Source organism: Rattus norvegicus, chromosome 1 (assembly GCF_021556685.1).
Source record: "Rattus norvegicus strain SHRSP/BbbUtx chromosome 1, alternate assembly SHRSP_T2T, whole genome shotgun sequence".
NCBI classification, from domain to species: Eukaryota; Metazoa; Chordata; class Mammalia; order Rodentia; family Muridae; genus Rattus; species Rattus norvegicus.
The window spans coordinates 261497534-261512530 of NC_141534.1; the positions used below are offsets into that span (position 1 = coordinate 261497534).

The 14997-nt window shown below is 40.3% G+C and overlaps 1 long non-coding RNA gene across 1 annotated transcript in view; it reads left to right on the forward strand.

The window, feature by feature from the left end:
• Positions 1–1489: 1489 nt before the first annotated feature.
• LOC102553570 (uncharacterized) overlaps positions 1490–14997 on the forward strand; it is a 41406-nt gene continuing 27898 nt past the window's right edge. The window contains exons 1-2 of the long non-coding RNA XR_015648225.1: positions 1490–1618; positions 4457–4618. This is a non-coding gene — a long non-coding RNA (uncharacterized LOC102553570). The remainder of the gene's footprint in view (positions 1619–4456; positions 4619–14997) is intronic.

Consider the following 14997-nt stretch of genomic DNA (forward strand, 5'->3'; position numbering starts at 1 on the left):
TTTCCAACCTAGGCTGCCATTTTGACCTCTTGTATTGTCCTTTGCCGTACAGGAGCTTTTCAATTTCATGAGGTCCTGTTTATTATTATTGACCTCAGTGCCTGAGCCATTGGTGTTCTGATTAGGAAATTGTCTCCTGTACCAATGTGTTAAAGGCAACTTCCTACTTACTTTTCTATCAGGTTCACTGCATCTAGTTTTATGTTGAGGTTTTTGGACTTGGACTTGACTTTTATGTAGGGGGAAAGATACATATCTATTCACATTCTTCTACATGCCAGCCAACATCTAGTGAGACCACCGCCAGGTGATAAAAATGTTTTCTTTTTTTGTTGTTGTTGTTTTTGTTTTTTGTTTGTTTGTTTGTTTTGTTTTGTTTTCCGGAGCTGGGGACCGAACCCAGGGCCTTGCGCTTGCTAGGCAAGTGCTCTACCACTGAGCCAAATCCCAAACCCCCAAAAAATGTTTTCTTTTATTCACTGTATAATTGTAGCTCTTTTTTTTTATAAAAAAAAAACCAAGTGTACATGGGTATTTGGTTTTACATCTGAGTCTTTCTTTTCTATTCCATTGACAATCCTTTCTGGTTTTATCCCAATACTATGAGGTTTTTATTACTATAGCTCTGTAGTAGAGCTTGAAATCAGGGATGGTGATATCTCCAAAAATTGTTTTATTGTACAGGATTATTTAGGCTGTGAATAGAGTTCAAGGAGGAAAGACAGGAATCTCACTGGGAGGGGGAAATAGAATAGATAGTGCTGGTGGAATGGGGGTGGATAGGAGGCAAACAGAATGCATCAGATTTACGGAGAATGGAGGGAGAGAGTACTTAGGGAAACAATAGGAATTAGGGTGCATTTCGGGGGAAATTTAGCATAATAGAAACTCCCAGGATTCCACAATGATGACTCTAGCTAAGAATCCTAATAATTGTGTATGTGGAGCCTGAACTGGTCATCTCCTATAATCAAGCATGATTTCCAGTGGAAGGATTTGTGACCCCAACACAGCCACAAAACTTTTGACCTGCAATTTGTCCTCCCTACAAGATGTGCTAGGGTAAAGATGATGCAGAAATTGTGGGAGTAGCCATGGAATGACTGATCCATATTGAGATCCATGCCATGGTATGGAGTCTTCCCCAACACTGTCTGGAGAATCAGAGACCTAGGACAAAATCAAACATAAATGAAGACAGGGAGGAAAAAGTCAGTAAAATGATCCCTAATGGTACTCTGTTATACTCAGAATACCCTCCTGAGTATATATACTCATGCCTACCCTCTGGAAAAAAGACAATACCAAATAAGAGTTATAGATGGAGTTTTAAAAGATAAAATGGGAAGAATCAAGTCATCCAAAGAGTAAATATGGGTCACTGAAGACTGCAATTATGAAGTCATGAGATAGAATTGAGTTGCCCCTGAGTATTCTGAAAAATTAGATTCATAGAGCTCCTAAGACTTAGAAGGCAGAAGTTAGAACATATGTGTTGTCTTCAATTGTATTCCCCAGATCCTCATTCTTACCATGACTTTGGCTAGGAAATAAGATATTCATTATTTTAAGAAGAATTGAATGGAGTTGAGCGGCGAGCATCAGGAGCATAAAACAGGTATAAAATCTATGCCTTTGTATGGGAATCCACAGTCAGAGGGTTTGTATAGTTACATGTATTTACATTTAATGTTCTGTTTTCATAGTTCTCAACAGCTTTAAAAATGAGCTCCACATTTCATTTCAACTTTGCACCTGTAAACTTTGCAACTTCCTTCGTATTTGTGGACGGTGAGTGGTATGGCAGTGTCAGGGAGAATGTAACTGCTGGAACAAAAGAATAAAAGGCAAACTCTAAGACACTTGCCCCTCCTGATTTCCAGAGAAAAGATGTGAGATAACTTTTCCATTCACCCAAGGCAGGATACATGCCCAGGTGATGAATCAGAGTAATTTTATAATACAATAGAATAACTTCAAATCTATCTCTCTCTCTCTCTCTCTCTCTCTCTCTCTCTCTCTCTCTCTCCCTCTCCCTCTCCCTCTCCCTCTCCCTCTCTCTCTCTCTCTCTCTCCCCCCCCCCCTCTCTCTCTCTTTCACACACACACAAGTGTGTGTGTGTGTGTGTGTGTGTGTGTATGAGCATTTGATTAACTTTTGATAAGAAGAGCTGTCATCCACTTAATATATTCTGCGGATCCCAGAGAGGAAGATAATGTGTAGTGATGTAACAAACTATCACCTACCTTACCTTTACAAAGGATGATCATGCTTTCAGAGAGCCCAAACATGTAGGAAGGGACACAAAAAAGCTCAGAGGTATTGATTCAATACAGAGAGAAGAACATAATTTCAAAAGAGAAAACCTACTGTTAGTTCTTTCAGAAAATTAAGATTAAAATGTTCTCACCATGACATGTAAAATAGAAGGCTGTAAAGTCTGGGTGATGACATGGTTAAATGGAAAAAAGCAAAAGTAAGCCATTAAAATTCTTAAAAAGTATATATTACATTAAGATAAATAATGTCGTGCTAAGATAAAATCATATTTTCTGATTTTATTGATAAAGTCAGAAAGAAAGAGCAAACATGAATGGACAGTGAAGAAATATGAAACGAATTGTCAAGAACATTTCTCATGACAGAAGGATGTGTATCCTCAATATGGAAAGTGGTCATAAGGGAAAGTAGTAAGACATAGCGGCAACCCCAGGTACAATGGTGGTGTCGCTCTTCTTTAGTGACTTCAGTCTTGAACTCTTTGCTCCACTATCCTGTGCTTTTTTCTAAGGATTCTATTTTCATTCATTATAGATATGTAGGCCTAGACCACAACCTAGAAGCAGTTCCATGCAATCTTTCAAGTTGAACTACGAAGTTTCGAGGGACTTACAGGAACATGGGGGACAAAGAGCAGTTGCATCACCAATAGGTCTACCCTGGTGTGGTTGACAACTCATAAAAATGGAACCGCTGAGTTATCTGTGCAACTGAGTTATCTGTGTCAGAAGTAAACAGGAACAGAAAGCTAGGAAGAGAAAAAAATTATTTCAGTCAGTATTATTTATGAAGATGAAATAATGCAGTAGAAGAAACTGTTGAAAATGACAGTGTTTGCCATAGATAGATAAATTATTCTTACTTGTATCTTTGTTTTGAGATGGAGTCTTTTGGGCTTTTTTTGCCTCTTCAGACACTCATGCTGCAGACTCGACTGGTCTTCAAAACAGAGTGCTGAAATTAAAGGTGTTCATCCCTATGTCATGCATGATAAATGCCATTTTAAGATTAAAAATTAATTTTAAAGAGGTTTACTATTAGGGATATTTTTCATTGACCAGAGTTCTTATAATGCTAGCAAGGAAACAGTTGATTACAGACTATGATCTATGATTTCATTAAGGTTTTTAACACACATGTTCTCCATCTTACTGTTATATTGGCCTGCTGGATGGGGTTCAAACTGTGCTAAATAATGTGGCATCTATATTACTGAAAATCTTCAAATGTGTGCCTCCAATGTTATATTCTCCCCACAGTTAACCCTCATCCACACGACAAGAGTGAAACAAAGAAATAATGTTCATTTCTTCACTTACAATCATTTTTTAATGGCCGTTTTGTTAAAGGAAGACAAGAAGTCTTCCAAAACAGGAACAATAGACAAAGACTTTCCCTAGGAGGATCATCTCATGAAACAGGAGTTTCTGTGATGTGAAATTGAAACATAAAGTCTCATAGGCAAACTTCAAAACAAATGGTATTCTTGTTTCCACAATCCTTTTAGAACCTTGTTTGTGGTAGTTTGTTTTATAATAAAAGGCAGAAGGAAGAATACTAGTTAAAATAGCATGTAACCACTCAGAGCTATAATCTATAGCATCAGGAATAGTAAGAGAGATATAGGGATATTTCTAGAATGAATTCAAGTATATGCAACTAAGTAAAACAAACAAATGAACAAACAAGCAAAAGACTGGTACAAAACAGAGCAGGTCACAGAATGAGTATGTGATATAATCATCTCCACACAATCCTATTATGAAGGCTTCATGGTGATTGCTTTTGGACACAAGCACTGAGCCCAGAGTCTTGGGGTAAAAAGATCAGATTTGATTTTCAATAACTTGAATGTCTATGATACGGTCAATTTATGTAATGTACAAATGACAGGTTTAGAACAATTTAGCTTACAGTCAAAACACCATATTGATGATTGTGTCCAGTTTATCATCAATCCATATTTTCCTTTTAGAAGATTCACTACAATTTAAATCTGGAAATTTTATACCAGGGCTCTGTGTTTGGGAAACCAACACATTAAGCGCAAATAACAAAGAGCTTTGGTCAGGGATTCTAATTCTGATCTTCTGTGTAGGAGCTGAGCACATTTACAGTTTTGGTTAAGTCATCTATGACACGGGGATAATGATGGCCATTCCTCTTACTTCACAGTTTGATATGACAAAGAGACAAGATCAAGTAGAGGGACAGGCTTTCTGTACTGAGAAGAATGGCTTTTCCTGTATGACAACACTTTGGGACTGAAAATAACAATGGCTGAAAACTTGAGTCTCTCTCTGAACACGGACAGATGCTACATCACCTTAAGGGCTGGTAAGTATGAACCCAGGACTCTAAAATAGAGTCTGAAGTGAGTTCTCTTGTGGTCCTTTTTTCAGAAGAAGATGCTGAGATACAAGCAGGTTAAGGAAGTGCCCAAGTCGCCCATTATTTGGGGTCGTGCAGGATTCTCTGCTCCACTGTCAGCTGTGCCTCTGATCTGTCAGTAAGAGCTCAAATCTAATGAAGCTCCTGAAACACAGGCAGACTTGCTGGGAACTAATGTGGATTTTCCATCTTTTGTCAAGGCAGAAAGCTTTGTTCTGTTTTTGAAATTGTTCAGTCAGGTATTGCCTTTTTTCCTTGCAAGTTTTCTCAAGTTTCTACTCTAATTCCTCTTTAAAATTACTTCTGCCCATCACCACCAGTGCGCCATACAATCTGCAGGGAATAAATCACAAAGTTACACATGTATAAGTTTGAGAGTAACTGACTCAGAAGCTGCCGACATCTATTTTTGTCCTGTTTCAGCTTCAGCAGATGGCTTCAGAATTAACTCACGTAAGAAATTAACCTGATGCACAGACTAGCAGCATTTCGGGGCTGGAAGAGACCGGGGGTGCTTTCACAACTATTCAATCAAAGTGAAAAATAGGAGCATAGAGAAGAGCATAAAATTAAGTGTGAACATTGAGGGTTTTGTTTAAGCAGGTACGATGTTCTAAGATGAGTTTAAGGCTAAAGGCAAGGCTGTGAGGACATGGCAGAGATGTCACTGAAGCAGTGACCCTCCTAACTTCTCTGCTTTAGGTGCCTTTATGCCTTTGGAAAAGTGATTTACATCCTCCAGGTTATACTTCCAAGTCTGTGAAACTGAAATGGGGGAGAAGGTACTGTATGAAATCCTTTCTGAGGTTGTTCCCCCCCCCACCACCATCATCACCATTCATCTGTTTTTGTTTTATCAGTATCTCTACACGAATATTATCAAGTTGCTTTGGGGATGGGGATGGAAGTAGAGCCTGAATAGTTTACAGGTAGGAATACTTATCTATATAGCAAGTGGATAGAATTCTGTCTGTAATGGTTTGCATTAAGCTTGACCCAAGCAGTGACACTATTAGGAAGTGTGGCTCTGTTGGAGTAGGTGTGTCATGGTGGGGTTGGGCTTTAAGACCCTCATCCTAGCTGCCTGGAAGTCAATATTCTGCTAGCACCCGTCAGATGAAGATGTAGAACTTTCAGCTCCTCCAGCACCATGTCTGCCTGTATGTTCCCACGTTCCTGCCTTGATGATAATGGACTGAAACTCTGAACCTGTAAGTCAGCCCCAATTAAATGTTATCCTTTATAAAACTCATGTTGGTCATGGTGTCTGTTCACAGTGAAAGGAAAATTATACAGATTTAAGATTTAAAAATATGAAATTAAAAGAGTAAGTTTCAAAATTCACAGACTCAGAGCTAAAACAGGCCTGGGTGAGCCCAGGCACGCCCAGGCCCTGTGGGGCCTGCCCCACCGTTAAGACTAACAGACCATAAGGATAAGGAAAAAGGAATGCAGGAACCAGCCTGAGTTATCAGTGCTGACTCATAGGCCATCTGGCAGGAAGGGATAAGTCCCTAGCCCCTGACATTCCGGACGCCCCAGCCTGCACGTACTCTTTTGCTGCGTAACCATGCATCCGCGCCTCATTTGAATCCACCAATCAAGTCCCTGTAACCATGCATCTGCTTCTGTATGCCTGCTTCTGTTCTCCAGAACCCTATAAAAACCCGTCCCCTGTCTTGCTGGGCACGCCAGTCCTCCCGAGCTGACTGAGACGCCCACAGGTACCTGTGTATCCGGACAATAAACCCTCTTGCTGATTGCATCCAGTGGTCTCGGCCTGGTCATTGGGCTTGGGGATCTCCTTCCCGAAGGAAGATTCTCTCTGAGGGTCTTTCAACAGAGGTAAGACCTTAAGACATTGTCTAAGCTCTACCCCCATAGTTACCTGGCAATATCCAGATATGCCTGACACTATAAAAGAGGCTGCTTGCCCTCTCCTCACTCTCTTGTTCCCTCTTGTTTCTCTCTTGTTCTCACCCTTTCCCACTTTGTCCCTTCTCTTCCCATTCCCCTCCACCCTTCTCTCCATAGGTTCATTGCTGGCCTCTACTCTCCTCTTCTCCTCCTCTACTCTTCTATTTCTCTACTTCTCTCTCTCTTCCTCTGCCCTGCTATTAACTTACTCTTAACTCCCCTCCCCATTCCCTGAATAAACTCTCTTTTATACTATATAGTCATGTGGCTGGTCTCTCAGAGGGAAAGGATGCCTCATCATGGGCCCACTGAGGCACCACCTTTCCTCAGACCTCCCTAGAGCATAATCTCCCTCTCTTTATCCTTTTATTAACATATTGGTGTTGAAACACCTGACATATCCTCTCTTTATCATTTTATAAACGAATCATATGGTGCCATGAAACTCTGCAGGTTTTCACCCTACTACTATCACATGTAGATCCAATGCTTGCTAGCCTAAACTTTGGAGAACTGGTGAGACCCCTCTCCTCCACTGGTCAGAGTAAAAGTCCACATGGTCCCAGGGGAATGTTCTTGAGCTTGGAACTACCCCTGTGTGTACTGCCCTTGTGGATGGTGCTTTTCGCTCACCCTTGTTCTGGGACACCCCCACCTCCTGCCCTGTGATGCTGATACATTCCCAGCATACATTTGGCTCAGCTCCCACCTTCACCTGGGAGCAGTTACATCACATTTCAAATAAAAGGCAGACATTTTCTGTTCCTTTCCTCCTTTTCTCTCTTTCTCTTCTCCTTCTCTTACCCCCACCCCAACCCCCTTGTCTGCAACATTCCAATAAGGCTCCTCCACATGAGACCCTGTTGGCCTGGTGTGGTTTGTCCTGAACTGAGCCGCGATTTCCATCCCAACACTAGCCACTTAGGAAGCCAAGGCATGAGGAGGATTCCAAGTTCAAGACCAGTCTAGGCAACTTAGGAAGAGCCAACATCAAAATACAAAAGTAAAAAAAAAAAAAAATGTAAAGTAAAAAGTCTGGGTGTATGGCTTGTGTTGCATTACTGCACGAAACCAAGATGTGTGGGACTGTTGGGCTACAGGAAAGCTAGATTAAGTATTAGTTGCACTGTCATGAAGAAATGTCTTCATGTTCTCAGCCTCAAGAAGTACATGCAGGAAAGATACTTCCTAACCTCTTTCTTGCTCACAAAGAAGATGCATACAAACTCACAGCCCCTTCTTGAAACACATTCCAATTCTGAACTCCCCTGCCTGCATTTACACGGCATTTCATGTTTTCATCTCATACAGGAATGTGCAGTTTAAAATGATGTTCTGAGATGCTTCAGTGACTTCCAGTAGAATAAATGCAAATAAATGTAGATTTCTGTTATTATCAGCTTCATCAAAACAAAGAGGCAAAGGCAAGAGCATTATTAGAATTTGATAAGAGTGTATATTTGAATGATTTCCCCAGAGAGTTAGGGAAGAGCTCATCTTGTTCCATTTCCTATAGAAGAGAAGCATCAATTGTGTTTTGTGGTATAACCTGCATATACCACCTGTCAGCCCCACACCAAAACCCCCACCTTCAGATTGTTTTCTTCTCCATAGGTATTTTCTTGGTTTCTCAAATGTGATTTTAATAAAGGGTATACTTGGAATAAAAGTATTTGGATATGAAGAGGGAAGAGGAAGGATGGATAACATGGTAAAGTATCACCAGAAAAATCGTTTCTTAAAACAGCATTTACATCAGCAAGGGGAAAAGGAAGGAACATTCATGTTGCTAGTGCTCCTGTTAGAGTCCAGTGGAAAAGAGAATGAGTCTTTGCACCTATTACATTCCCACAACATTCGTTACCTTTGAGTGTACTTTGCTATACATCTAGATATTTTGTTCCCTAAGAAAACAACAACAATAACAAAATTCTTAATGGATACACATTGTATTTAATCTAGTCTTCTCAGAACACTATTACTAAATGAATATTCATTGAGTGGTTCTGAAACCACAATGGGGTCAAGTTGGAAATTGTCATTTAATAGCAGACCAGAATATGTAATCAGGAAAATGGTCATTCAGTATGCGTGATCTGGTTCATTCTAAATATTCATTCATTCTAGAAACCTGTCCAGCTTTTGTCTGCACCTATACATTGCAATGCTGCACCTGAAGGGCTTGGCCTCCTAGTGAATTCTCACATTCACCAGCTTTTGTTTTACAAATCTTGCTCCTTAACTTAAAACTACTGAAGTTTGTTGTTACTGTGTATTGTAATGCTAAATATTGGCCCTGGTTCCCTGGGGACAAGAAGCAGTGGAGCTCTGTTGTCTTGCCTCCCAGGTTATCTCTGATTGGTCTATAAATATGCCTATGGCCTATAGCTGGACAGAAGAGGGGTAGGCAGGGTAGGTGAATCATGAAAGTAGGCATTGAGGACTGGCCAATTGGAGTGAGAGTGGTCAAGGCAAAACATGGCAAATAATAACCCAGGGGCTATTGACAGGAAAATAGACAGAACAGCAAAAGAGGGTTGGTATCTGCCAGTCTCTAATGCTGTTAGGGCTTATTATAAATGTAAAGGTTTTGTGTCTTTTAATTGGGAACTAAATAATCTAAGGTGGGTAGAAACCCCCAATAATATTAATTTCTTTTACAACAAAACCTGTATTTTTGTTTTGCTGAGATACCCAGCAGTCAATGGGATGAGAAATCATGCTTCCAAAATTCTACATTCCTAAGTGCTTATAAGTATGAAAGAGTATGTGTAAAATGAAATGTTATCTAATTTATTTCAAAACACTCTTGGATTTCAGAAGCAATTCCATCTCCCAATGGGAAGTTTTAGGATAATTTCTCTCATCTTTATTATTGACCACCTCAGGACGTCCTGAAGAGCTTCATTTAATCCTGATCTGTCTTGGTGCTGCCCTGCTACATCATTAAGAATAAAAATGATTGGCTTTGGTTCAGTACTTAATTGCCTGGTCTGAGGGTGTGGATTCTGGTCTCTAGGTTCCAGGCCCTGTGAGTTAAAGTTCTCTAGAAGAGGAGTCATTCGCCTCTCAATCTTCACAACACTTCAGAATCCAATCCCCAAGAGGAGTTGTTAAAGTTGATTGCTGGTTTCCACCCATAGAATTCCTGCCTTGGTCTGAAGTGAAGGTGAAAATTTACATTTCTAATGAGTTCTACGGTGATGCAAATCTGGGTACCTGGATGAGAATCTCTGCCTCAGAGATAAAGGGCAAATGGGAATTGGCTATCTACAAGCACTTTCACAGCCTACTTGCTTTGCTCCTATGCAAAGCCCAGTTTGCAGAGCTGGGCTCTCTCAGGGCTAGTTCACTGAGAAAGTCCTTGGTGGGTTGCACTTCCTTCTACCACTGCTTCTAAAGGAACTCTCTGGAGTGACTGGATACTCTCTTATTGTTCTCTGGGCTCCACCAAAGCATCTGCGCTCACAGTAAACTGTCAGACCTCTGCAAACAAAGACTCAGCCTGAACCAATCCCCACAGCTGTTATTTGCCTCGGGCACTTCAGATAGTTTAGGCAGACCCCTCAGTCTGGGCTCCTCTGGGAGGCTCTGTGCTCAGGCCTTCCTGCCTGAGGGGATGGAGAGTAACAGAGCTTATTAGTTGTGCAACACATTCAGTCTCAGGGCAATTTCACCAAGTTGCCCTTTCAAGCTTTGGTGAAGCAGATTTCCTCACATTCTCGGGGAAGGGAATAAGTTTAAAGATGCTGGAGGAAAGGCAGACGAAATCTTTGTAGATGGAAGAATACAGAAGGCACGAAACAAGGGTTCATGTTAGGAATAGAAGGCGAGATCTTGTTTGCCTCTTAAATAATTTAAACTAATCGTTGAACCAATAAAATGTTGCAGCATATGGCTTGCCAACGCGCACTTTGGGGACATTCCCCTTTGGAAGAGAAAGAGAATAATAAGAGAAGTGAGAAGTAGGCCTGCATCTTGGCAGTCTACTGTCTCATTTTCTCCTCTACTCTTCACATTTTCTCTACGTTTTTGGATTTGTTTGTTTCTGTTGAAAGGAAAATTATACAGATTTAAGGTTTAAAAATATGAAGTTAAAAGAGTAAGTTTCAAAATTCACAGACTTGGGCCTAAACATTGTGAAAAGCAAGTCCAGGCAGCCCCGCCCTGCCGCTAGGACTAACAGACCATAAAGATAAAGAAAAGGAATGCAGGAACCAGCCCGAGTTATCAGGACTTACCCAAACCATCTGGCAGAAAGGCACCTCCCCCAGCTTACTCAGTCACACCTTAACCAGATGTCCTTCAAACCCTGATGCGCCCCTAGCTCCTAAAATGCTCCAGTCAATACGTACTCTCCTGCTGTGCTGTAATCTCACTGCCATGTTTAAATGAGCCAATCACTTATAGCTGCGCCAGAAATTAGCCAATTGTGTGTAACCGCGCCAAACCCCCTAGCCTTCCCTATATAAACCCCTGACTTTTGAACTTCGGGGTCGACACCTCTGTCTCCTGTGCAGGATACGTGTCTACCCGGAGATCCCCGTAATAGATCTCCGTAATAAACCTCACCTTTGCTTATTACATCCAAAATGGTCTGTGTCTGAGGTCTGCGATTTCCCGCGACTTTAGAAAGGGTCTCTCTTTGGGGATCTTTCACTGTCTCCTTTGTAAACTAGAATTTTTACTACATTATAACCAGTACTCTTACTTGATGGTTACTCTAGGCTCTACAATCCTACCCAAACCTGGTTTAGTGACCTCTGGTACTCCAACTGTATGGAGTTGTAAGCTCAATCCCAGCTGCCTGGCTTCTTTCCTATTCATGCCTCAATAAAGTATTTGTAATACCCTAGCAGACTGTCTAAATTTTCTATTGCTGTGCTGAGACACTATAACCAAGGCAAACTTGCAGAAGAAAAAAAATTAGGGGGGGGTGGTGGTGGTTATCATTTTAGAAGTCCAAAGTGTCTGACCAGTATTGCAAGGAGCATAGCAACAGGCAGCCAGGAAGGTGATAGAGCAGTAGCTGAGAGCTCCTATCTTGAGACATTACCATGAGTTAATGAGGGGTGGCTGCAGATGGTAGGAGAATTTTAAACATCAGTGGACCTCTTCCAACAATGCTATACTTCCTAATCCTTCTCAAAGAGTCCCACCAACTAGGGACAAAGTATCTACACATACAAGCCTATGGGGGCCACTCTTACTCAAACCACCACACCAGCATCTTTCTTAAATTCCACATGTACTATTCTCTATGGATCTTGCAGTATGATTTTAGTTGGTGTTTCTCATCCCGTCTGAAACACTTTTTAGAACGTCTTTGCTCCACTGTTGATTTCTCTCCTTCTTTCTCTTCATGTTGCCTATGACGTTATGGCTCCTGCTGAAGAGTATGATATTTATTAGATGTTGTGCCTAAAGGTTTAGCAGTATCTGGGGGTATCTAATTGTGTTGAGTGTGTTAGGATTGTAGCTACCTTTTATGAAACCCTTTATGAAAGAGAGCTTGACCTTGTTTCCCTTCCAGTTTAATAAAGTCAAGTAGAGTGCTTGCTCTTTGGTGAGTATGAAACGTACTATTACAATTTGCTGACTTCTTCAAATCTCTATCTCCACGTTCTTCTGCCCATGGACCCTTTGGTAATTGTCATAAATTACTCAATGTGTCACTGGATCCTAATGATTTTCTTCTTCAGTTATTCACATAATTGGCTAAAACTTATATGAAAATGTTCAGAGTTGCAAGATACACGTAAGTAAGCAGACTTATAATTGGTAGATTAAAATAACCAAAGTTCACCTCATTTCAAAAAGTGTTCCTTCTTACTAACTCTACCTTGGTTCTAGATTAGATTCTCAGGAAACATAGAAAATATGATTTTTTTCCAAGGTCACATTGCATGCTACCTGTTGAAGAGATAATTTGAACTACATTAAATTAATCATTCCTTTATGTTGCATATAGGTAGCAAACCCCAGAAATCAATCTTTCTAGCATTTGGGCAGCACATGTACTGGCAAATTCAGTCCCAAATTGAGGGCTTGGGCTCTCTGCTGGCTTTTGCTTCTTTTGCACCTAACAAAACCTATCCCATATGACATATGAGGTGATGATAATTTAGATCTTTTCACTGGCTGAGATGAATCTATTTTAAATGAACAGGGTTTTTTATGATGCTACTGCCTTTTGGGTGTGCAAAGGAGAAATTGCCTAGAACACCCTGCTTGCTACTCCCATGGGAGACAGGGCCTTATGATTATTTATAAGAAGTTCTTGCAACTGCTTTAACTAACAGCATTTTAATTTAATGTGATTCGTATTTCCATATTTATTGTGCTCCTATCATGTTTTATGAAGAGTGTGAACATGGAATCTGGATGTAACAGATACTTAGTTTGTATGTAAAGCATATTTTCCTTAAGAAGTTCTCCTGCTGAGCACAAATATAAAATAAGTACAAATAAATTAAACTCTACGATAGGCCCCTGGAGTGACCGAGCCCAGCTGAGCAAGCTGTCCCCTTTTCTTTCCACTCAGAGATTTCTTTGCAGAAACAACCTGATTATAACTAAATCCCCTTGGAAAATAGAGAGATTTTTTTTTCCTTTCAGGCTTCCTAATCTGGCTCAGTTCATAGCCATGCCTCCCTCCAAATAGAACCAAAGGCAGTATTCCAATTCTGCTACTTTCCTGCCCAAGGAGAGACTTGGAAGGCAGAGAAATGAGAAGCAAAACAGTGTTGTAGGGGCCAACCTATCCATCTTAAAATTGGCATCAGGAAGAATCTGATTTGCAAAGAGGAGGCTCTTTATCTTGTATAGTTTCCAGACAGGGACCATTAGAGAGATTAGAAGGAAAATATGCTTGAGTTCTGGAGACATTCAATGGGACAAAAGGATGCACCAAGGTAGAGCTACAAACTATAATATCAGTTTTCACTTAGTGATTACCTAAGATGATGTTGAGAAATGAATACTGCATGGTGGTTTTACTGGAGGGTGATATTTTCTAGTTTAGAGCATACAAGAATTTTATAGCTATTCCACATTGTGGTTGTCTTCTTCAAAATTAAAATCCAATGCTCTTTTTCATTCTCAGAGCATGCATACTTGTGGATATGAAACAATAATCTTATTTTCCCCTTCATTGAGAATCTTTTCTTTCTGTGACTCAAGGAGAAAAAAACATACAGTACTGTTTTGTTTTTTTTGTTTTTTTGTTTTTTGTTTTTGTTTTGCTCTTAGGAAAAAATATGTTCAAAATAGACATCGTAGTTAAAATATTCTTGAGGGGAATGTATTCTTTCTAGATTAGTGTGTATGGTTAAATGTGGTACGCATGCTGGCTGTGGTGTGTGTTCTCTTTTTCCTCCTTCTGGGTGTCCAGGCATCCTTGTACACCAGGCTGGAAGGATAAATATGGGGTGGGATCTGCAGGTTTCTTGTCCAGTTGGGTTGAAAGCCAACGGTGAAAATACCTTCTCTGAGGATTTTAACAAAACAACTCTATTAGACAATTGCAGTTTGTGCTCATACTTTGGGGAAATGGGCTTCTACAAATACACTTTGTTTGGGGAGGACAAGACTACATATATATTCTAGGAGTGCCAGGTTCTTGCTAAGCAGGTTTTACTGGGAGAAAGGAAGCTGAACTTGGGTTTTGTAAGGACTCTGTGACATCGCTCAGGTAAAAACTGGGGGTGGAGTTCCCCATGTCAGGCAGAGGAGAAGAAGCCCTGCTTGAAAATGGAGTCTTTCCATTTTGCGCAGAGACGTGATAGAGGACAACCTTAGTACTGAGGTGCAACAGTTAAAGACATCATTTCCTATCTCTTCAAGAGACTTGTTTTAAAGAGTAAACAGGTGAAACAAAAATATTTCTAGTTTACTTGAATTCCTATATTTGAGACAGAGATATCAGATACATTAGTACCAAAGACAGAAAAGTGTCTGTTACTTGGTGATCTCCACTGATAGAATAAATCCAATTTCTAATTCCTGTGGGAGGCTAAGTCCAAAGCACTATCTTCCAGAGAACATTAAGAACATGGTGGCTACACTTCTGGAATAGCTTGAAATTATCAAAGCCAGTTGCCACTCACCATTCAAAGGCTTTAGGACACAGAGAGTATGATCTTGTCAACACAGATCAACTTCTATTATCTGTTCAGGTCACATGGTAGCATGTTCTAAGTGCCAAATAATAAGAAGATATTATTATTATTATTATTATTATTATTATTATTATTATTATTTTATCATCCATGTAGTGTGGAATGTGGGAACCTAGCAGACAATACTATCTCAGAAAACTTCAGGTGACTGGGACTTCCCGATAAGCTTGAAGCCCGGGAGTTTCACAAGAATTTACTGAATAAACATCGTTTTCAGGAAGTGTCCCA